Below are 22,507 nucleotides of genomic sequence, written 5' to 3'. Positions count from 1 at the left end.
CATTCTACAGCTCATCCCTCTCTTTCCCTCCATTCTAGAGCTCATCCCTCTCTTTCCCTCCATTCTACAGCTCATCCCTCTCTTTCCCTCCATTCTACACCTCATCCCTCGCTTTCCCTCCATTCTACAGCTCATCCCTCTTTCCCTCCATTCTACAGCTCATCCCTCTCTTTCCCTCCATTCTACAGCTCATCCCTCTCTTTCCCTCCATTATACAGCTCATCCCTCTCTTTCCCTCCATTCTACAGCTCATCCCTCTCTTTCCCTCCATTCTACAGCTCATCCCTCTTTCCCTCCATTCTACAGCTCATCCCTCTTTCTTTCCGTCCATTCTACAGCTCATCCCTCTCTTTCCCTCCATTCTACAGCTCATCCCACTCTCTTTCCCTCCATTCTACATCTCATCCCATTCTCTTTCCCTCCTTTCTACAGCTCATCCCTCTCTCTTTCCCTCCATTCTACAGCTCATCCCTCGCTTTCCCTCCATTCTACAGCTCATCCCTCTTTCCCTCCATTCTACAGCTCATCCCTCTCTTTCCCTCCATTCTAGAGCTCATCCCTCTCTTTCACTCCATTCTACAGCTCATCCCTCTCTTTCCCTCCATTCTACACCTCATCCCTCGCTTTCCCTCCATTCTACCGCTCATCCCTCTTTCCCTCCATTCTACAGCTCATCCCTCTCTTTCCCTCCATTCTACAGCTCATCCCTCTCTTTCCCTCCATTATACAGCTCATCCCTCACTCTTTCCCTCCATTCTACAGCTCATCCCTCTCTCTTTCCCTCCATTCTACACCTCATCCCTCGCTTTCCCTCCATTCTACAGCTCATCCCTCTTTCCCTCCATTCTACAGCTCATCCCTCTCTTTCCCTCCATTCTACACCTCATCCCTCTTTCCCTCCATTCTACAGCTCATCCCTCTTTCCCTCCATTCTACAGCTCATCCGTCTCTCTTTCCCTCCATTCTACAGCTCATCACTCTTTCCCTCCATTCTACAGCTCATCCCTCTCTTTCCCTCCATTCTACTGCTCATCCCAATCTTTCCCTCCATTCTACAGCTCATCCCTCGCTTTCCCTCCATTCTACAGCTCATCCCTCTTTCCCTCCATTCTACAGCTCATCTCTCTCTTTCCCTCCATTCTACAGCTCATCCCTCTCTTTCCCTCCATTCTACAGCTCATCTCTCTCTTTCCCTTCATTCTACAGCTCATCCCAATCTTTCCCTCCATTCTACAGCTCATCCCTCGCTTTCCCTCCATTCTACAGCTCATCCCTCTTTCCCTCCATTCTACAGCTCATCTCTCTCTTTCCCTCTATTCTACAGCTCATCCCTCTCTCTTTCCCTCCATTCTACAGCTCATCCCTCTCTTTCCCTCCATTCTACAGCTCATCCCTCTCTTTCCCTCCATTCTACAGCTCATCCCTCTCTCTTTCCCTCCATTCTACAGCTCATCCCTCTCTTTCCCTCCATTCTACAGCTCATCCCTCTTTCCCTCCATTCTACAGCTCATCCCTCTCTTTCCCTCCATTCTACAGCTCATCCCTCTTTCCCTCCATTCTACAGCTCATCCCTCTCTCTTTCCCTCCATTCTGCAGCTCGTCCCTCTCTCTTTCCCTCCATTCTACAGCTCATCCCTCTCTCTTTTCCTCCATTCTACAGCTCATCCCTCTCTCTTTCCCTCCATTCTACAGCTCATCCCTCTCTCTTTCCCTCCATTCTACAGCTCATCCCTCTCTTTCCCTCCATTCTACAGCTCATCCCTCTCTCTTTCCCTCCATTCTACAGCTCATCCCTCTCTTTCCCTCCATTCTGCAGCTCGTCCCTGTCTCTTTCCCTCCATTCTACAGCTCATCCCTCTCTCTTCCCCTCCATTCTGCAGCTCATCCCTCTCTCTTTCCCTCCATTCTACAGCTCATCCCTCTCTTTCCCTCCATTCTACAGCTCATCCCTATCTTTCCCTCCATTCTACAGCTCATCCCTCTCTCTTTCCCTCCATTCTACAGCTCATCCCCCTTTCCCTCCATTCTACAGCTCATCCCTCTCTTTCCCTCCATTCTACAGCTCATCCCTCTCTTTCCCTCCATTCTACAGCTCATCCCCCTTTCCCTCCATTCTACAGCTCAACCCTCTCTTTCCCTCCATTCTACAGCTCATCCCTCTCTCTTTCCCTCCATTCTACAGCTCATCCCTCTCTTTCCCTCCATTCTACAGCTCATCCCTCTCTCTTTCCCTCCATTCTACAGCTCATCCCTCTCTTTCCCTCCATTCTGCAGCTCGTCCCTGTCTCTTTCCCTCCATTCTACAGCTCATCCCTCTCTCTTTCCCTCCATTCTACAGCTCATCCCTCTCTCTTTCCCTCCATTCTACAGCTCATCCCTCTCTTTCCCTCCATTCTACAGCTCATCCCTCTCTTTCCCTCCATTCTACAGCTCATCCCTCTCTCTTTCCCTCCATTCTACAGCTCATCCCCCTTTCCCTCCATTCTACAGCTCATCCCTCTCTTTCGCTCCATTCTACAGCTCATCCCTCTCTTTCCCTCCATTCTACAGCTCATCCCCCTTTCCCTCCATTCTACAGCTCATCCCTCTCTCTTTCCCTCCATTCTACAGCTCATCCCTCTCTTTCCCTCCATTCTACAGCTCATCCCTCTCTCTTTCCCTCCATTCTACAGCTCATCCCTCTCTTTCCCTCCATTCTGCAGCTCATCCCTCTCTCTTTCCCTCCATTCTGCAGCTCTTCCCTCTCTTTCCCTCCATTCTACAGCTCATCCCTCTCTTTCCCTCCATTCTACAGCTCATCCCTCTCTTTCCCTCCATTCTACTGCTCATCCCTAACTTTCCCTCCATTCTACAGCTCATCCCTCTCTCTTTCCCTCCATTCTAAAGCTCATCCCTCTCTCTTTCCCTCCATTCTACAGCTCATCCCTCTCTCTTTCCCTCCATTCTACAACTCATCCCTGTCTTTCCCTCCATTCTACAGCTCATCCCTCTTTCCCTCCATTCTACAGCTCATCCCTCTCTCTCCCTCCATTCTACTGCTTATCCCTCTCTTTCCCTCCATTCTACAGCTCATCCCTCTTTCCCTCCATTCTACAGCTCATCCCTCTCTCTTCCCCTCCATTCTACAGCTCATCCCTCTCTTTCCCTCCATTCTGCAGCTCGTCCCTGTCTCTTTCCCTCCATTCTACAGCTCATCCCTCTCTCTTTCCCTCCATTCTACAGCTCATCCCTCTCTCTTTCCCTCCATTCTACAGCTCATCCCTCTCTTTCCCTCCATTCTACAGCTCATCCCTCTCTTTCCCTCCATTCTACAGCTCATCCCTCTCTCTTTCCCTCCATTCTACAGCTCATCCCCCTTTCCTTCCATTCTACAGCTCATCCCTCTCTTTCGCTCCATTCTACAGCTCATCCCTCTCTTTCCCTCCATTCTACAGCTCATCCCCCTTTCCCTCCATTCTACAGCTCATCCCTCTCTTTCCCTCCATTCTACAGCTCATCCCTCTCTCTTTCCCTCCATTCTACAGCTCATCCCTCTCTTTCCCTCCATTCTGCAGCTCATCCCTCTCTCTTTCCCTCCATTCTGCAGCTCATCCCTCTCTTTCCCTCCATTCTACAGCTCATCCCTCTCTTTCCCTCCATTCTACAGCTCATCCCTCTCTTTCCCTCCATTCAACAGCTCATCCCTCTATTCTACAGCTAATCCCCCTCTCTTTCCCTCCATTCTACAGCTCATCCGTCTCTCTTTCCCTCCATTCTACAGATCATCCCTCTCTTTCCCTCCATTCTACAGCTCATCCCTCTCTCTTTCCGTCCATTCTACAGCTCATCCCTCTCTTTCCCTCCATTCTATAGCTCATCCCTCTCTCTTTCCCTCCATTCTACAGCTCATCCCCCTCTCTTTCCTTCCATTCTACAGCTCATCCCTCTCTCTTTCCCTCCATTCTACAGCTCATCCCTCGCTTTCCCTCCATTTTACAGCTCATCCCTCTCTCTTTCCCTCCATTCTACAGCTCATCCCTCTCTTTCCCTCCATTCTACAGCTCATCCCTCTCTTTCCCTCTGTTCTACAGCTCATCCCTCTTTCCCTCCATTCTACAGCTCATCCCTCGCTCTTTCCCTCCATTCTACAGATCATCCCTCTCTCTTTCACTCCATTTTACAGCTCATCCCTCTCTTTCCCTCCATTCTACAGCTCATCCCTCTCTTTCCCTCCATTCTACAGCTCATCCCTCTCTTTCCCTCCATTCTACAGCTCATCCCTCTCATTCCCTCCATTCTACAGCTCATCCCTCTCTTTCCCTCCATTTTACAGCTCATCCCTCTCTTTCCCTCCATTCTACAGCTCATCCCTCTTTCCCTCCATTCTACAGCTCATCCCTCTCTCTTTCCTCCATTCTACAGCTCATCCCTCTCTTTCCTCCATTCTACAGCTCATCCCTCTCTCTTTCCCTCCATTCTACAGCTCATCCCTCTTTCCCTCCATTCTACAGCTCATCCCTCTCTTTCCCTCCATTCTGCAACTCAGCCCTCTGTCTTTCCCTCCAGTCTACAGCTCATCCCTCTCTTTCCCTCCATTCTACAGCTTATCCCTCTTTCTTTCCCTCCATTCTACAGCTCATCCCTCTCTCTTTCCCTCCATTCTACAGCTCATCCCTCTCTTTCCCTCCTTTCTGCAGCTCATCCCTCTCTCTTTCCCTCCATTCTACAGCTCAACCCTCTCTTTCCCTCCATTCTACAGCTCATCCCTCTCTCTTTCCCTCCATTCTACAGCTCATCCCTCTCTTTCCCTCCATTCTACAGCTCATCCCTCTCTTTTTCCCTCCATTCTACAGCTCATCCCTCTCTTTCCCTCCATTCTGCAGCTCGTCCCTGTCTCTTTCCCTCCATTCTACAGCTCATCCCTCTCTCTTTCCCTCCATTCTACAGCTCATCCCTCTCTCTTTCCCTCCATTCTACAGCTCATCCCTCTCTTTCCCTCCATTCTACAGCTCATCCCTCTCTTTCCCTCCATTCTACAGCTCATCCCTCTCTCTTTCCCTCCATTCTACAGCTCATCCCCCTTTCCCTCCATTCTACAGCTCATCCCTCTCTTTCGCTCCATTCTACAGCTCATCCCTCTCTTTCCCTCCATTCTACAGCTCATCCCCCTTTCCCTCCATTCTACAGCTCATCCCTCTCTCTTTCCCTCCATTCTACAGCTCATCCCTCTCTTTCCCTCCATTCTACAGCTCATCCCTCTCTCTTTCCCTCCATTCTACAGCTCATCCCTCTCTTTCCCTCCATTCTGCAGCTCATCCCTCTCTCTTTCCCTCCATTCTGCAGCTCTTCCCTCTCTTTCCCTCCATTCTACAGCTCATCCCTCTCTTTCCCTCCATTCTACAGCTCATCCCTCTCTTTCCCTCCATTCTACTGCTCATCCCTCACTTTCCCTCCATTCTACAGCTCATCCCTCTCTCTTTCCCTCCATTCTACAGCTCATCCCTCACTTTCCCTCCATTCTACAGCTCATTCCTCTCTCTTTCCCTCCATTCTACAGCTCATCCCTCTCTTTCCCTCCATTCTACAGCTCATCCCTCTTTCCCTCCATTCTACAGCTCATCACTCTCTTTCCCTCCATTCTACAGCTCATCCCTCTCTTTCCCTCCATTCTACAGCTCATCCCTCTCTCTTTCCCTCCATTCTAAAGCTCATCCCTCTCTCTTTCCCTCCATTCTACAGCTCATCCCTCTCTCTTTCCCTCCATTCTACAACTCATCCCTGTCTTTCCCTCCATTCTACAGCTCATCCCTCTTTCCCTCCATTCTACAGCTCATCCCTCTCTCTCCCTCCATTCTACTGCTTATCCCTCTCTTTCCCTCCATTCTACAGCTCATCCCTCTTTCCCTCCATTCTACAGCTCATCCCTCTCTCTTCCCCTCCATTCTACAGCTCATCCCTCTCTTTCCCTCCATTCTGCAGCTCGTCCCTGTCTCTTTCCCTCCATTCTACAGCTCATCTCTCTCTCTTTCCCTCCATTCTACAGCTCATCCCTCTCTCTTTCCCTCCATTCTACAGCTCATCCCTCTCTTTCCCTCCATTCTACAGCTCATCCCTCTCTTTCCCTCCATTCTACAGCTCATCCCTCTCTCTTTCCCTCCATTCTACAGCTCATCCCCCTTTCCCTCCATTCTACAGCTCATCCCTCTCTTTCGCTCCATTCTACAGCTCATCCCTCTCTTTCCCTCCATTCTACAGCTCATCCCCCTTTCCCTCCATTCTACAGCTCATCCCTCTCTTTCCCTCCATTCTACAGCTCATCCCTCTCTCTTTCCCTCCATTCTACAGCTCATCCCTCTCTTTCCCTCCATTCTGCAGCTCATCCCTCTCTCTTTCCCTCCATTCTGCAGCTCATCCCTCTCTTTCCCTCCATTCTACAGCTCATCCCTCTCTTTCCCTCCATTTTACAGCTCATCCCTCTCTTTCCCTCCATTCAACAGCTCATCCCTCTATTCTACAGCTAATCCCCCTCTCTTTCCCTCCATTCTACAGCTCATCCGTCTCTCTTTCCCTCCATTCTACAGATCATCCCTCTCTTTCCCTCCATTCTACAGCTCATCCCTCTCTCTTTCCGTCCATTCTACAGCTCATCCCTCTCATTCCCTCCATTCTATAGCTCATCCCTCTCTCTTTCCCTCCATTCTACAGCTCATCCCCCTCTCTTTCCTTCCATTCTACAGCTCATCCCTCTCTCTTTCCCTCCATTCTACAGCTCATCCCTCGCTTTCCCTCCATTTTACAGCTCATCCCTCTCTCTTTCCCTCCATTCTACAGCTCATCCCTCTCTTTCCCTCCATTCTACAGCTCATCCCTCTCTTTCCCTCTGTTCTACAGCTCATCCCTCTTTCCCTCCATTCTACAGCTCATCCCTCGCTCTTTCCCTCCATTCTACAGATCATCCCTCTCTCTTTCACTCCATTTTACAGCTCATCCCTCTCTTTCCCTCCATTCTACAGCTCATCCCTCTCTTTCCCTCCATTCTACAGCTCATCCCTCTCTTTCCCTCCATTCTACAGCTCATCCCTCTCATTCCCTCCATTCTACAGCTCATCCCTCTCTTTCCCTCCATTTTACAGCTCATCCCTCTCTTTCCCTCCATTCTACAGCTCATCCCTCTTTCCCTCCATTCTACAGCTCATCCCTCTCTCTTTCCTCCATTCTACAGCTCATCCCTCTCTTTCCTCCATTCTACAGCTCATCCCTCTCTCTTTCCCTCCATTCTACAGCTCATCCCTCTTTCCCTCCATTCTACAGCTCATCCCTCTCTTTCCCTCCATTCTACAACTCAGCCCTCTGTCTTTCCCTCCAGTCTACAGCTCATCCCTCTCTTTCCCTCCATTCTACAGCTTATCCCTCTTTCTTTCCCTCCATTCTACAGCTCATCCCTCTCTCTTTCCCTCCATTCTACAGCTCATCCCTCTCTTTCCCTCCTTTCTGCAGTTCATCCCTCTCTCTTTCCCTCCATTCTACAGCTCATCCCTCTCTTTCCCTCCATTCTACAGCTCATCCCTCTCTCTTTCCCTCCATTCTACAGCTCATCCCTCTCTTTCCCTCCATTCTACAGCCCATCCCTCTCTCTTTCCCTCCATTCTACAGCTCATCCCTCACTTTCCCTCCATTCTACAGCTCATCCCTCTCTCTTTCCCTCCATTCTACAGCTCATCCCTCACTTTCCCTCCATTCTACAGCTCATTGCTCTCTCTTTCCCTCCATTCTACAGCTCATCCCTCTCTTTCCCTCCATTCTACAGCTCATCCCTCTTTCCCTCCATTCTACAGCTCATCACTCTCTTTCCCTCCATTCTACAGCTCATCCCTCTCTTTCCCTCCATTCTACAGCTCATCCCTCTCTCTTTCCCTCCATTCTAAAGCTCATCCCTCTCTCTTTCCCTCCATTCTACAGCTCATCCCTCTCTCTTTCCCTCCATTCTACAGCTCATCCCTCTCTTTCCCTCCATTCTACAGCTCATCCCTCTTTCCCTCCATTCTACAGCTCATCCCTCTCTTTCCCTCCATTCTACTGCTTATCCCTCTCTTTCCCTCCATTCTACAGCTCATCCCTCTTTCCCTCCATTCTACAGCTCATCCCTCTCTTTCCCTCCATTCTAGAGCTCATCCCCCTCTCTTTCCCTCCATTCTACAGCTCATCCCTCTCTCTTTCCCTCCATTCTACAGCTCATCCCTCGCTTTCCCTCCATTCTACAGCTGATCCCTCTCTTTCTCTCCATTCTACAGCTCATCCCTCTCTTTCCCTCCATTCTACAGCTCATCCCTCTCTTTCCCTCCATTCTACAGCTCATCCCTCTATTTCCCTCCATTCTACAGCTCATCCCTCTCTCTTTCACTCCATTCTACAGCTCATCCCTCTTTTTCCCTCCATTCTACAGCTCATCCCTCTCTTTCCCTCCATTCTACAGCTCATCCCTCTTTCCCTCCATTCTACAGCTCATCCCTCTCTTTCCCTCCATTCTACAGCTCATCCCTCTCTTTCCCTCCATTCTACAGTTCATCCCTCTCTCTTTCCCTCCATTCTACAACTCATCCCTCTCTTTCCCTCCATTCGACAGCTCATCCCTCTTTCCCTCCATTCTACAGCTCATCCCTCTCTTTCCCTCCATTCTACAGCTCATCCCTCTCTTTCCCTCCATTCTACAGCTCATCCCTCTCTCTTTCCCTCCATTATACAGCTCATCCCTCTTTCCCTACATTCTACAGCTCATCCCTCTCTCTTTCCCTCCATTCTGCAGCTCATCCCTCTCTCTTTCCCTCCATTCTACAGCTCATCCCTCTCTTTCCCTCCTTTCTGCAGCTCATCCCTCTCTCTTTCCCTCCATTCTACAGCTCATCCCTCTCTTTCCCTCCATTCTACTGCTCACCCCTCTCTAACCCTCCATTCTACAGCTCATCCCTCTCTCTTTCCATCCATTCTACAGCTCATCCCTCTCTTTCCCTCCATTCTACAGCTCATCCCTCTCTTTCCCTCCATTCTACTGCTCATCCCTCTCTTTCCGTCCATTCTACAGCTCATCCCTCTCTCTTTCCCTCCATTCTACAGCTCATCCCTCTCTTTCCCTCCATTCTGCAGCTCATCCCTCTCTTTCCCTCCATTCTACAGCTCATCCCTCTCTTTCCCTCCATTCTATAGCTCATCCCTCTCTCTTTCCCTCCATTCTACAGCTCATCCCTCTCTCTTTCCCTCCATTCTACAGCTCATCCCTCTCTCTTTCCCTCCATTCTACAGCTCATCCCTCACTTTCCCTCCATTCTACAGCTCATTCCTCTCCTTCCCTCCATTCTACAGCTCATCCCTCTTTCCCTCCATTCTACAGCTCATCCCTCTCTTTCCCTCCATTCTACAGCTCATCCCTCTCTTTCCCTCCATCCTACAGCTCATCCCTCTTTCCCTCCATTCTACAGCTCATCCCTCTTTCTTTCCGTCCATTCTACAGCTCATCCCTCTCTTTCCCTCCATTCTACAGCTCATCCCACTCTCTTTCCCTCCATTCTACAGCTCACCCCTCTCTCCCTCCATTCTACATCTCATCCCATTCTCTTTCCCTCCTTTCTACAGCTCATCCCTCTCTCTTTCCCTCCATTCTACAGCTCATCCCTCGCTTTCCCTCCATTCTACAGCTCATCCCTCTTTCCCTCCATTCTACAGCTCATCCCTCTCTTTCCCTCCATTCTACAGCTCATCCCTCTCTTTCCCTCCATTCTACAGCTCATCCCTCTCTTTCCCTCCATTCTACACCTCATCCCTCGCTTTCCCTCCATTCTACAGCTCATCCCTCTTTCCCTCCATTCTACAGCTCATCCCTCTCTTTCCCTCCATTCTACAGCTCATCCCTCTCTTTCCCTCCATTATACAGCTCATCCCTCACTCTTTCCCTCCATTCTACAGCTCATCCCTCTCTCTTTCCCTCCATTCTACACCTCATCCCTCGCTTTCCCTCCATTCTACAGCTCATCCCTCTTTCCCTCCATTCTACAGCTCATCCCTCTCTTTCCCTCCATTCTACACCTCATCCCTCTTTCCCTCCATTCTACAGCTCATCCCTCTTTCCCTCCATTCTACAGCTCATCCCTCTCTTTCCCTCCATTCTACAGCTCATCACTCTCTTTCCCTCCATTCTACAGCTCATCCCTCTCTTTCCCTCCATTCTACAGCTCATCCCAATCTTTCCCTCCATTCTACAGCTCATCCCTCGCTTTCCCTCCATTCTACAGCTCATCCCTCTTTCCCTCCATTCTACAGCTCATCTCTCTCTTTCCCTCCATTCTACAGCTCATCCCTCTCTTTCCCTCCATTCTACAGCTCATCCCTCTCTTTCCCTCCATTCTACAGCTCATCCCTCTCTTTCCCTCCATTCTACAGCTCATCCCTCTCTTTCCCTCCATTCAACAGCTCATCCCTCTATTCTACAGCTAATCCCCCTCTCTTTCCCTCCATTCTACAGCTCATCCGTCTCTCTTTCCCTCCATTCTACAGATCATCCCTCTCTTTCCCTCCATTCTACAGCTCATCCCTCTCTCTTTCCGTCCATTCTAGAGCTCATCCCTCTCTTTCCCTCCATTCTATAGCTCATCCCTCTCTCTTTCCCTCCATTCTACAGCTCATCCCCCTCTCTTTCCTTCCATTCTACAGCTCATCCCTCTCTCTTTCCCTCCATTCTACAGCTCATCCCTCGCTTTCCCTCCATTTTACAGCTCATCCCTCTCTCTTTCCCTCCATTCTACAGCTCATCCCTCTCTTTCCCTCCATTCTACAGCTCATCCCTCTCTTTCCCTCTGTTCTACAGCTCATCCCTCTTTCCCTCCATTCTACAGCTCATCCCTCGCTCTTTCCCTCCATTCTACAGATCATCCCTCTCTCTTTCACTCCATTTTACAGCTCATCCCTCTCTTTCCCTCCATTCTACAGCTCATCCCTCTCTTTCCCTCCATTCTACAGCTCATCCCTCTCTTTCCCTCCATTCTACAGCTCATCCCTCTCATTCCCTCCATTCTACAGCTCATCCCTCTCTTTCCCTCCATTTTACAGCTCATCCCTCTCTTTCCCTCCATTCTACAGCTCATCCCTCTTTCCCTCCATTCTACAGCTCATCCCTCTCTCTTTCCTCCATTCTACAGCTCATCCCTCTCTTTCCTCCATTCTACAGCTCATCCCTCTCTCTTTCCCTCCATTCTACAGCTCATCCCTCTTTCCCTCCATTCTACAGCTCATCCCTCTCTTTCCCTCCATTCTACAACTCAGCCCTCTGTCTTTCCCTCCAGTCTACAGCTCATCCCTCTCTTTCCCTCCATTCTACAGCTTATCCCTCTTTCTTTCCCTCCATTCTACAGCTCATCCCTCTCTTTCCCTCCTTTCTGCAGCTCATCCCTCTCTCTTTCCCTCCATTCTACAGCTCATCCCTCTCTTTCCCTCCATTCTACAGCTCATCCCTCTCTCTTTCCCTCCATTCTACAGCTCATCCCTCTATTCTACAGCTAATCCCCCTCTCTTTCCCTCCATTCTACAGCTCATCCGTCTCTCTTTCCCTCCATTCTACAGATCATCCCTCTCTTTCCCTCCATTCTACAGCTCATCCCTCTCTCTTTCCGTCCATTCTACAGCTCATCCCTCTCTTTCCCTCCATTCTATAGCTCATCCCTCTCTCTTTCCCTCCATTCTACAGCTCATCCCCCTCTCTTTCCTTCCATTCTACAGCTCATCCCTCTCTCTTTCCCTCCATTCTACAGCTCATCCCTCGCTTTCCCTCCATTTTACAGCTCATCCCTCTCTCTTTCCCTCCATTCTACAGCTCATCCCTCTCTTTCCCTCCATTCTACAGCTCATCCCTCTCTTTCCCTCTGTTCTACAGCTCATCCCTCTTTCCCTCCATTCTACAGCTCATCCCTCGCTCTTTCCCTCCATTCTACAGATCATCCCTCTCTCTTTCACTCCATTTTACAGCTCATCCCTCTCTTTCCCTCCATTCTACAGCTCATCCCTCTCTTTCCCTCCATTCTACAGCTCATCCCTCTCTTTCCCTCCATTCTACAGCTCATCCCTCTCATTCCCTCCATTCTACAGCTCATCCCTCTCTTTCCCTCCATTTTACAGCTCATCCCTCTCTTTCCCTCCATTCTACAGCTCATCCCTCTTTCCCTCCATTCTACAGCTCATCCCTCTCTCTTTCCTCCATTCTACAGCTCATCCCTCTCTTTCCTCCATTCTACAGCTCATCCCTCTCTCTTTCCCTCCATTCTACAGCTCATCCCTCTTTCCCTCCATTCTACAGCTCATCCCTCTCTTTCCCTCCATTCTACAACTCAGCCCTCTGTCTTTCCCTCCAGTCTACAGCTCATCCCTCTCTTTCCCTCCATTCTACAGCTTATCCCTCTTTCTTTCCCTCCATTCTACAGCTCATCCCTCTCTTTCCCTCCTTTCTGCAGCTCATCCCTCTCTCTTTCCCTCCATTCTACAGCTCATCCCTCTCTTTCCCTCCATTCTACAGCTCATCCCTCTCTCTTTCCCTCCATTCTACAGCTCATCCCTCTCTTTCCCTCCATTCTACAGCCCATCCCTATCTCTTTCCCTCCATTCTACAGCTCATCCCTCACTTTCCCTCCATTCTACAGCTCATCCCTCTCTCTTTCCCTCCATTCTACAGCTCATCCCTCACTTTCCCTCCATTCTACAGCTCATTGCTCTCTCTTTCCCTCCATTCTACAGCTCATCCCTCTCTTTCCCTCCATTCTACAGCTCATCCCTCTTTCCCTCCATTCTACAGCTCATCACTCTCTTTCCCTCCATTCTACAGCTCATCCCTCTCTTTCCCTCCATTCTACAGCTCATCCCTCTCTCTTTCCCTCCATTCTAAAGCTCATCCCTCTCTCTTTCCCTCCATTCTACAGCTCATCCCTCTCTCTTTCCCTCCATTCTACAGCTCATCCCTCTCTTTCCCTCCATTCTACAGCTCATCCCTCTTTCCCTCCATTCTACAGCTCATCCCTCTCTTTCCCTCCATTCTACTGCTTATCCCTCTCTTTCCCTCCATTCTACAGCTCATCCCTCTTTCCCTCCATTCTACAGCTCATCCCTCTCTTTCACTCCATTCTAGAGCTCATCCCCCTCTCTTTCCCTCCATTCTACAGCTCATCCCTCTCTCTTTCCCTCCATTCTACAGCTCATCCCTCGCTTTCCCTCCATTCTACAGCTGATCCCTCTCTTTCTCTCCATTCTACAGCTCATCCCTCTCTTTCCCTCCATTCTACAGCTCATCCCTCTCTTTCCCTCCATTCTACAGCTCATCCCTCTATTTCCCTCCATTCTACAGCTCATCCCTCTCTCTTTCACTCCATTCTACAGCTCATCCCTCTTTTTCCCTCCATTCTACAGCTCATCCCTCTCTTTCCCTCCATTCTACAGCTCATCCCTCTTTCCCTCCATTCTACAGCTCATCCCTCTCTTTCCCTCCATTCTACAGCTCATCCCTCTCTTTCCCTCCATTCTACAGCTCATCCCTCTCTCTTTCCCTCCATTCTACAACTCATCCCTCTCTTTCCCTCCATTCGACAGCTCATCCCTCTTTCCCTCCATTCTACAGCTCATCCCTCTCTTTCCGTCCATTCTACAGCTCATCCCTCTCTTTCCCTCCATTCTACAGCTCATCCCTCTCTCTTTCCCTCCATTATACAGCTCATCCCTCTTTCCCTACATTCTACAGCTCATCCCTCTCTCTTTCCCTCCATTCTGCAGCTCATCCCTCTCTTTCCCTCCTTTCTGCAGCTCATCCCTCTCTCTTTCCCTCCATTCTACAGCTCATCCCTCTCTTTCCCTCCATTCTACTGCTCACCCCTCTCTAACCCTCCATTCTACAGCTCATCCCTCTCTCTTTCCATCCATTCTACAGCTCATCCCTCTCTTTCCCTCCATTCTACAGCTTATCCCTCTCTTTCCCTCCATTCTACTGCTCATCCCTCTCTTTCCCTCCATTCTACAGCTCATCCCTCTCTCTTTCCCTCCATTCTACAGCTCATCCCTCTCTTTCCCTCCATTCTGCAGCTCATCCATCTTTTCCCCTCCATTCTATAGCTCATCCCTCTCTCTTTCCCTACATTCTACAGCTCATCCCTCTCTCTTTCCCTCCATTCTGCAGCTCATCCCTCTCTCTCTTTCCCTCCATTCTGCAGCTCATCCCTCTCTCTTTCCCTTCATTCTACAGCTCATCCCTCTCTTTCCCTCCATTCTACTGCTCATCCCTCTCTAACCCTCCATTCTACAGCTCATCCCTCTCTCTTTCCCTCCATTCTACAGCTCATCCCTCTCTTTCCCTCCATTCTACAGCTCATCCCTCTCTTTCCCTCCATTCTACTGCTCATCCCTCTCTTTCCCTCCATTCTACAGCCCATCCCTCTCTCTTTCCCTCCATTCTACAGCTCATCCCTCTCTTTCCCTCCATTCTGCAGCTCATCCCTCTCCTTCCCTCCATTCTACAGCTCATCCCTCTCTTTCCCTCCATTCTATAGCTCATCCCTCTCTCTTTCCCTCCATTCTACAGCTCATCCCTCTCTCTTTCCCTCCATTCTACAGCTCATCCCTCTCTCTTTCCCTCCATTCTACAGCTCATCCCTCACTTTCCCTCCATTCTACAGCTCATTCCTCTCCTTCCCTCCATTCTACAGCTCATCCCTCTTTCCCTCCATTCTACAGCTCATCCCTCTCTTTCCCTCCATTCTACAGCTCATCCCTCTCTTTCCCTCCATCCTACAGCTCATCCCTCTTTCCCTCCATTCTACAGCTCATCCCTCTTTCTTTCCGTCCATTCTACAGCTCATCCCTCTCTTTCCCTCCATTCTACAGCTCATCCCACTCTCTTTCCCTCCATTCTACAGCTCACCCCTCTCTCCCTCCATTCTACATCTCATCCCATTCTCTTTCCCTCCTTTCTACAGCTCATCCCTCTCTCTTTCCCTCCATTCTACAGCTCATCCCTCGCTTTCCCTCCATTCTACAGCTCATCCCTCTTTCCCTCCATTCTACAGCTCATCCCTCTCTTTCCCTCCATTCTACAGCTCATCCCTCTCTTTCCCTCCATTCTACAGCTCATCCCTCTCTTTCCCTCCATTCTACACCTCATCCCTCGCTTTCCCTCCATTCTACAGCTCATCCCTCTTTCCCTCCATTCTACAGCTCATCCCTCTCTTTCCCTCCATTCTACAGCTCATCCCTCTCTTTCCCTCCATTATACAGCTCATCCCTCACTCTTTCCCTCCATTCTACAGCTCATCCCTCTCTCTTTCCCTCCATTCTACACCTCATCCCTCGCTTTCCCTCCATTCTACAGCTCATCCCTCTTTCCCTCCATTCTACAGCTCATCCCTCTCTTTCCCTCCATTCTACACCTCATCCCTCTTTCCCTCCATTCTACAGCTCATCCCTCTTTCCCTCCATTCTACAGCTCATCCGTCTCTCTTTCCCTCCATTCTACAGCTCATCACTCTCTTTCCCTCCATTCTACAGCTCATCCCTCTCTTTCCCTCCATTCTACAGCTCATCCCAATCTTTCCCTCCATTCTACAGCTCATCCCTCGCTTTCCCTCCATTCTACAGCTCATCCCTCTTTCCCTCCATTCTACAGCTCATCTCTCTCTTTCCCTCCATTCTACAGCTCATCCCTCTCTTTCCCTCCATTCTACAGCTCATCCCTCTCTTTCCCTCTATTCTACAGCTCATCCCTCTCTCTTTCCCTCCATTCTACAGCTCATCCCTCTCTTTCCCTATATTCTACAGCTCATCCCTCTCTTTCCCTCCATTCTACAGCTCATCCCTCTCTCTTTCCCTCCATTCTACAGCTCATCCCTCTCTTTCCCTCCATTCTACAGCTCATCCCTCTCTTTCCCTCCATTCTACAGCTCATCCCTCTCTCTTTCCCTCCATTCTACAGCTCATCCCTCTCTTTCCCTCCATTCTGCAGCTCGTCCCTGTCTCTTTCCCTCCATTCTACAGCTCATCCCTCTCTCTTTCCCTCCATTCTGCAGCTCATCCCTCTCTCTTTCCCTCCATTCTACAGCTCATCCCTCTCTTTCCCTCCATTCTACAGCTCATCCCTCTCTTTCCCTCCATTCTACAGCTCATCCCTCTCTCTTTCCCTCCATTCTACAGCTCATCCCCCTTTCCCTCCATTCTACAGCTCATCCCTCTCTTTCCCTCCATTCTACAGCTCATCCCTCTCTTTCCCTCCATTCTACAGCTCATCCCCCTTTCCCTCCATTCTACAGCTCATCCCTCTCTTTCCCTCCATTCTACATCTCATCCCTCTCTCTTTCCCTCCATTCTACAGCTCATCCCTCTCTTTCCCTCCATTCTACAGCTCATCCCTCTCTCTTTCCCTCCATTCTACAGCTCATCCCTCTCTTTCCCTCCATTCTGCAGCTCGTCCCCGTCTCTTTCCCTCCATTCTACAGCTCATCCCTCTCTCTTTCCCTCCATTCTACAGCTCATCCCTCTCTCTTTCCCTCCATTCTACAGCTCATCCCTCTCTTTCCCTCCATTCTACAGCTCATCCCTCTCTCTTTCCCTCCATTCTACAGCTCATCCCTCTCTTTCGCTCCATTCTACAGCTCATCCCTCTCTTTCCCTCCATTCTACAGCTCATCCCCCTTTCCCTCCATTCTACAGCTCATCCCTCTCTTTCCCTCCATTCTACAGCTCACCCCTCTCTCTTTCCCTCCATTCTACAGCTCATCCCTCTCTTTCCCTCCATTCTGCAGCTCATCCCTCTCTCTTTCCCTCCATTCTGCAGCTCATCCCTCTCTTTCCCTCCATTCTACAGCTCATCCCTCTCTTTCCCTCCATTCTACAGCTCATCCCTCTCTTTCCCTCCATTCTACTGCTCATCCCTCTCTTTCCCTCCATTCTACAGCTCATCCCTCTATTCTACAGCTCATCCCCCTCTCTTTCCCTCCATTCTACAGCTCATCCGTCTCTCTTTCCCTCCATTCTACAGCTCATCCCTCTCTTTCCCTCCATTCTACAGCTCATCCCCCTCTCTTTCCTTCCATTCTACAGCTCATCCCTCTCTCTTTCCCTCCATTCTACAGCTCATCCCTTGCTTTCCCTCCATTTTACAGCTCATCCCTCTCTCTTTCCCTCCATTCTACAGCTCATCCCTCTCTTTCCCTCCATTCTACAGCTCATCCCTCTCTTTCCCTCTGTTCTACAGGTCATCCCTCTTTCCCTCCATTCTACAGCTCATCCCTCGCTCTTTCCCTCCATTCTACAGCTCATCCCTCTCTCTTTCACTCCATTTTACAGCTCATCCCTCTCTTTCCCTCCATTCTACAGCTCATCCCTCTCTTTCCCTCCATTCTACAGCTCATCCCTCTCTTTCCCTCCATTCTACAGCTCATCCCTCTTTCCCTCCATTCTACAGCTCATCCCTCTCATTCCCTCCATTCTACAGCTCATCCCTCTCTTTCCCTCCATTTTACAGCTCATCCCTCTCTTTCCCTCCATTCTACAGCTCATCCCTCTTTCCCTCCATTCTACAGCTCATCCCTCTCTCTTTCCTCCATTCTACAGCTCATCCCTCTCTTTCCTCCATTCTACAGCTCATCCCTCTCTCTTTCCCTCCATTCTACAGCTCATCCCTCTTTCCCTCCATTCTACAGATCATCCCTCTCTTTCCCTCCATTCTACAACTCAGCCCTCTCTCTTTCCCTCCAGTCTACAGCTAATCCCTCTCTTTCCCTCCATTCTACAGCTTATCCATCTTTCTTTCCCTCCATTCTACAGCTCATCCCTCTCTCTTTCCCTCCATTCTACAGCTCATCCCTCTCTTTCCCTCCATTCTACAGCTCATCCCTCTCTCTTTCCCTCCATTCTACAGCCCATCCCTCTCTCTTTCCCTCCATTCTACAGCTCATCCCTCACTTTCCCTCCATTCTACAGCTCATCCCTCTCTCTTTCCCTCCATTCTACAGCTCATCCCTCACTTTCCCTCCATTCTACAGCTCATTCCTCTCTCTTTCCCTCCATTCTACAGCTCATCCCTCTCTTTCCCTCCATTCTACTGCTTATCCCTCTCTTTCCCTCCATTCTACAGCTCATCCCTCTTTCCCTCCATTCTACAGCTCATCCCTTTCTTTCCCTCCATTCTAGAGCTCATCCCCCTCTCTTTCCCTCCATTCTACAGCTCATCCCTCTCTCTTTCCCTCCATTCTACAGCTCATCCCTCGCTTTCCCTCCATTCTACAGCTGATCCCTCTCTTTCTCTCCATTCTACAGCTCATCCCTCTCTTTCCCTCCATTCTACAGCTCATCCCTCTTTCCCTCCATTCTAAAGCTCATCCCTCTATTTCCCTCCATTCTACAGCTCATCCCTCTCTCTTTCACTCCATTCTACAGCTCATCCCTCTCTTTCCCTCCATTCTACAGCTCATCCCTCTCTTTCCCTGCATTCTACAGCTCATCCCTCTTTCCCTCCATTCTACAGCTCATCCCTCTCTTTCCCTCCATTCTACAGCTCATCCCTCTCTTTCCCTCCATTCTACAGATCATCCCTCTCTCTTTCCCTCCATTCTACAGCTCATCCCTCTCTTTCCCTCCATTCGACAGCTCATCCCTCTTTCCCTCCATTCTACAGCTCATCCCTCTCTTTCCCTCCATTCTACAGCTCATCCCTCTCTTTCCCTCCATTCTACAGCTCATCCCTCTCTCTTTCCCTCCATTATACAGCTCATCCCTCTTTCCCTACATTCTACAGCTCATCCCTCTCTCTTTCCCTCCATTCTGCAGCTCATCCCTCTCTCTTTCCCTCCATTCTACAGCTCATCCCTCTCTTTCCCTCCATTCTGCAGCTCATCCCTCTCTCTTTCCCTCCATTCTACAGCTCATCCCTCTCTTTCCCTCCATTCTACTGCTCATCCCTCTCTAACCCTCCATTCTACAGCTCATCCCTCTCTCTTTCCCTCCATTCTACAGCTCATCCCTCTCTTTCCCTCCATTCTACAGCTCATCCCTCTCTTTCCCTCCATTCTACTGCTCATCCCTCTCTTTCCCTCCATTCTACAGCTCATCCCTCTCTTTCCCTCCATTCTGCAGCTCATCCCTCTCCTTCCCTCCATTCTACAGCTCATCCCTCTCTTTCCCTCCATTCTATAGCTCATCCCTCTCTCTTTCCCTACATTCTACAGCTCATCCCTCTCTCTTTCCCTCCATTCTGCAGCTCATCCCTCTCTCTTTCCCTCCATTCTACAGCTCATCCCTCTCTTTCCCTCCATTCTGCAGCTCATCCCTCTCTCTTTCCCTCCATTCTACAGCTCATCCCTCTCTTTCCCTTCAATCTACTGCTCATCCCGCTCTAACCCTCCATTCTACAGTTCATCCCTCTCTCTTTCCCTCCATTCTACAGCTCATCCCTCTCTTTCCCTCCATTCTACAGCTCATCCCTCTCTTTCCCTCCATTCTACTGCTCATCCCTCTCTTTCCCTCCATTCTACAGCTCATCCCTCTCTCTTTCCCTCCATTCTACAGCTCATCCCTCTCTTTCCCTCCATTCTGCAGCTCATCCCTCTCCTTCCCTCCATTCTACAGCTCATCCCTCTCTTTCCCTCCATTCTGCAGCTCATCCCTCTCTAACCGTCCATTCTACAGCTCATCCCTCTCTCTTTCCCTCCATTCTACAGCTCATCCCTCTCTTTCCCTCCATTCTACAGCTCATCCCTCTCTTTCCCTCCATTCTACTGCTCATCCCTCTCTTTCCCTCCATTCTACAGCTCATCCCTCTCTCTTTCCCTCCATTCTACAGCTCATCCCTCTCTTTCCCTCCATTCTGCAGCTCATCCCTCTCCTTCCCTCCATTCTACAGCTCATCCATCTCTTTCCCTCTATTCTATAGCTCATCCCTCTCTCTTTCCCTCCATTCTGCAGCTCATCCCTCTCTCTTTCCCTCCATTCTACAGTTCATCCCTCTCTTTCCCTCCATTCTGCAGCTCATCCCTCTCTCTTTCCCTCCATTCTACAGCTCATCCCTCTCTTTCCCTCCATTCTACTGCTCATCCCTCTCTAACCCTCCATTCTACAGCTCATCCCTCTCTCTTTCCCTCCATTCTACAGCTCATCCCTTTCTTTCCCTCCATTCTACAGCTCATCCCTCTCTTTCCCTCCATTCTACTGCTCATCCCTCTCTTTCCCTCCATTCTACAGCTCATCCCTCTCTCTTTCCCTCCATTCTACAGCTCATCCCTCTCTTTCCCTCCATTCTGCAGCTCATCCCTCTCCTTCCCTCCATTATACAGCTCATCCCTCTCTTTCCCTCCATTCTATAGCTCATCCCTCTCTCTTTCCCTCCATTCTACAGCTCATCCCTCTCTCTTTCCCTCCATTCTACAGCTCATCCCTCTCTCTTTCCCTCCATTCTACAGCTCATCCCTCACTTTCCCTCCATTCTACAGCTCATCCCTCTCCTTCCCTCCATTCTACAGCTCATCCCACTTTCCCTCCATTCTACAGCTCATCCCTCTCTTTCCCTCCATTCTACAGCTCATCCCTCTCTTTCCCTCCATCCTACAGCTCATCCCTATTTCCCTCCATTCTACAGCTCATCCCTCTCTCTTTCCGTCCATTCTACAGCTCATCCCTCTCTTTCCCTCCAGTGTACAGCTCATCCCACTCTCTTTCCCTCCATTCTACAGCTCACCCCTCTCTTTCCCTCCATTCTACATCTCATCCCCCTCTCTTTCCCTCCTTTCTACAGCTCATCCCTCTCTCTTTCCCTCCATTCTACAGCTCATCCCTCGCTTTCCCTCCATTCTACAGCTCATCCCTCTTTCCCTCCATTCTACAGCTCATCCCTCTCTTTCCCTCCATTCTAGAGCTCATCCCTCTCTTTCCCTCCATTCTACAGCTCATCCCTCTCTTTCCCTCCATTCTACACCTCATCCCTCGCTTTCCCTCCATTCTACAGCTCATCCCTCTTTCCCTCCATTCTACAGCTCATCCCTCTCTTTCCCTCCATTCTAGAGCTCATCCCTCTCTTTCCCTCCATTATACAGCTCATCCCTCTCTTTCCCTCCATTCTACAGCTCATCCCTCTTTCCCTCCATTCTACAGCTCATCCCTCTCTCTTTCCGTCCATTCTACAGCTCATCCCTCTCTTTCCCTCCATTCTACAGCTCATCCCACTCTCTTTCCCTCCATTCTACAGCTCACCCCTCTCTTTCCCTCCATTCTACATCTCATCCCATTCTCTTTCCCTCCTTTCTACAGCTCATCCCTCTCTCTTTCCCTCCATTCTACAGCTCATCCCTCGCTTTCCCTCCATTCTACAGCTCATCCCTCTTTCCCTCCATTCTACAGCTCATCCCTCTCTTTCCCTCCATTCTAGAGCTCATCCCTCTCTTTCCCTCCATTCTACAGCTCATCCCTCTCTTTCCCTCCATTCTACACCTCATCCCTCGCTTTCCCTCCATTCTACAGCTCATCCCTCTTTCCCTCCATTCTACAGCTCATCCCTCTCTTTCCCTCCATTCTACAGCTCATCCCTCTCTTTCCCTCCATTATACAGCTCATCCCTCACTCTTTCCCTCCATTCTACAGCTCAACCCTCTCTCTTTCCCTCCATTCTACACCTCATCCCTCGCTTTCCCTCCATTCTACAGCTCATCCCTCTTTCCCTCCATTCTACAGCTCATCCCTCTCTTTCCCTCCATTCTACACCTCATCCCTCTTTCCCTCCATTCTACAGCTCATCCCTCTTTCCCTCCATTCTACAGCTCATCCCTCTCTTTCCCTCCATTCTACAGCTCATCCCTCTCTTTCCCTCCATTCTACAGCTCATCCCAATCTTTCCCTCCATTCTACAGCTCATCCCTCACTTTCCATCCATTCTACAGCTCATCCCTCTCTTTCCCTCCATTCTACAGCTCATCTCTCTTTTTCCCTCCATTCTACAGCTCATCCCTCTCTTTCCCTCCATTCTACAGCTCATCCCTCTCTTTCCCTCCATTCTACAGCTCATCCCTCTCTTTCCCTCCATTCTACAGCTCATCCCTCTCTTTCCCTCCATTATACAGCAAATCCCTCTCTTTCCCTCCATTCTACAGCTCATCCCTCTTTCCCTCCATTCTACAGCTCATCCCTCTCTCTTTCCGTCCATTCTACAGCTCATCCCTCTTTCCCTCCATTCTACAGCTCATCCCACTCTCTTTCCCTCCATTCTACAGCTCACCCCTCTCTTTCCCTCCATTCTACATCTCATCCCATTCTCTTTCCCTCCTTTCTACAGCTCATCCCTCTCTCTTTCCCTCAATTCTACAGCTCATCCCTCTCTTTCCCTCCATTCTACACCTCATCCCTCGCTTTCCCTCCATTCTACAGCTCATCCCTCTTTCCCTCCATTCTACAGCTCATCCCTCTCTTTCCCTCCATTCTACAGCTCATCCCTCTCTTTCCCTCCATTATACAGCTCATCCCTCACTCTTTCCCT

Source organism: Eucyclogobius newberryi, unplaced genomic scaffold (assembly GCF_026437365.1).
Source record: "Eucyclogobius newberryi isolate DKJ021-1_F unplaced genomic scaffold, fEucNew1.0.hap1 SCAF_1, whole genome shotgun sequence".
NCBI classification, from domain to species: Eukaryota; Metazoa; Chordata; class Actinopteri; order Gobiiformes; family Gobiidae; genus Eucyclogobius; species Eucyclogobius newberryi.
The sequence above is the reverse complement of the archived record's forward strand: the minus strand, read 5'-3'. Positions refer to the sequence as shown.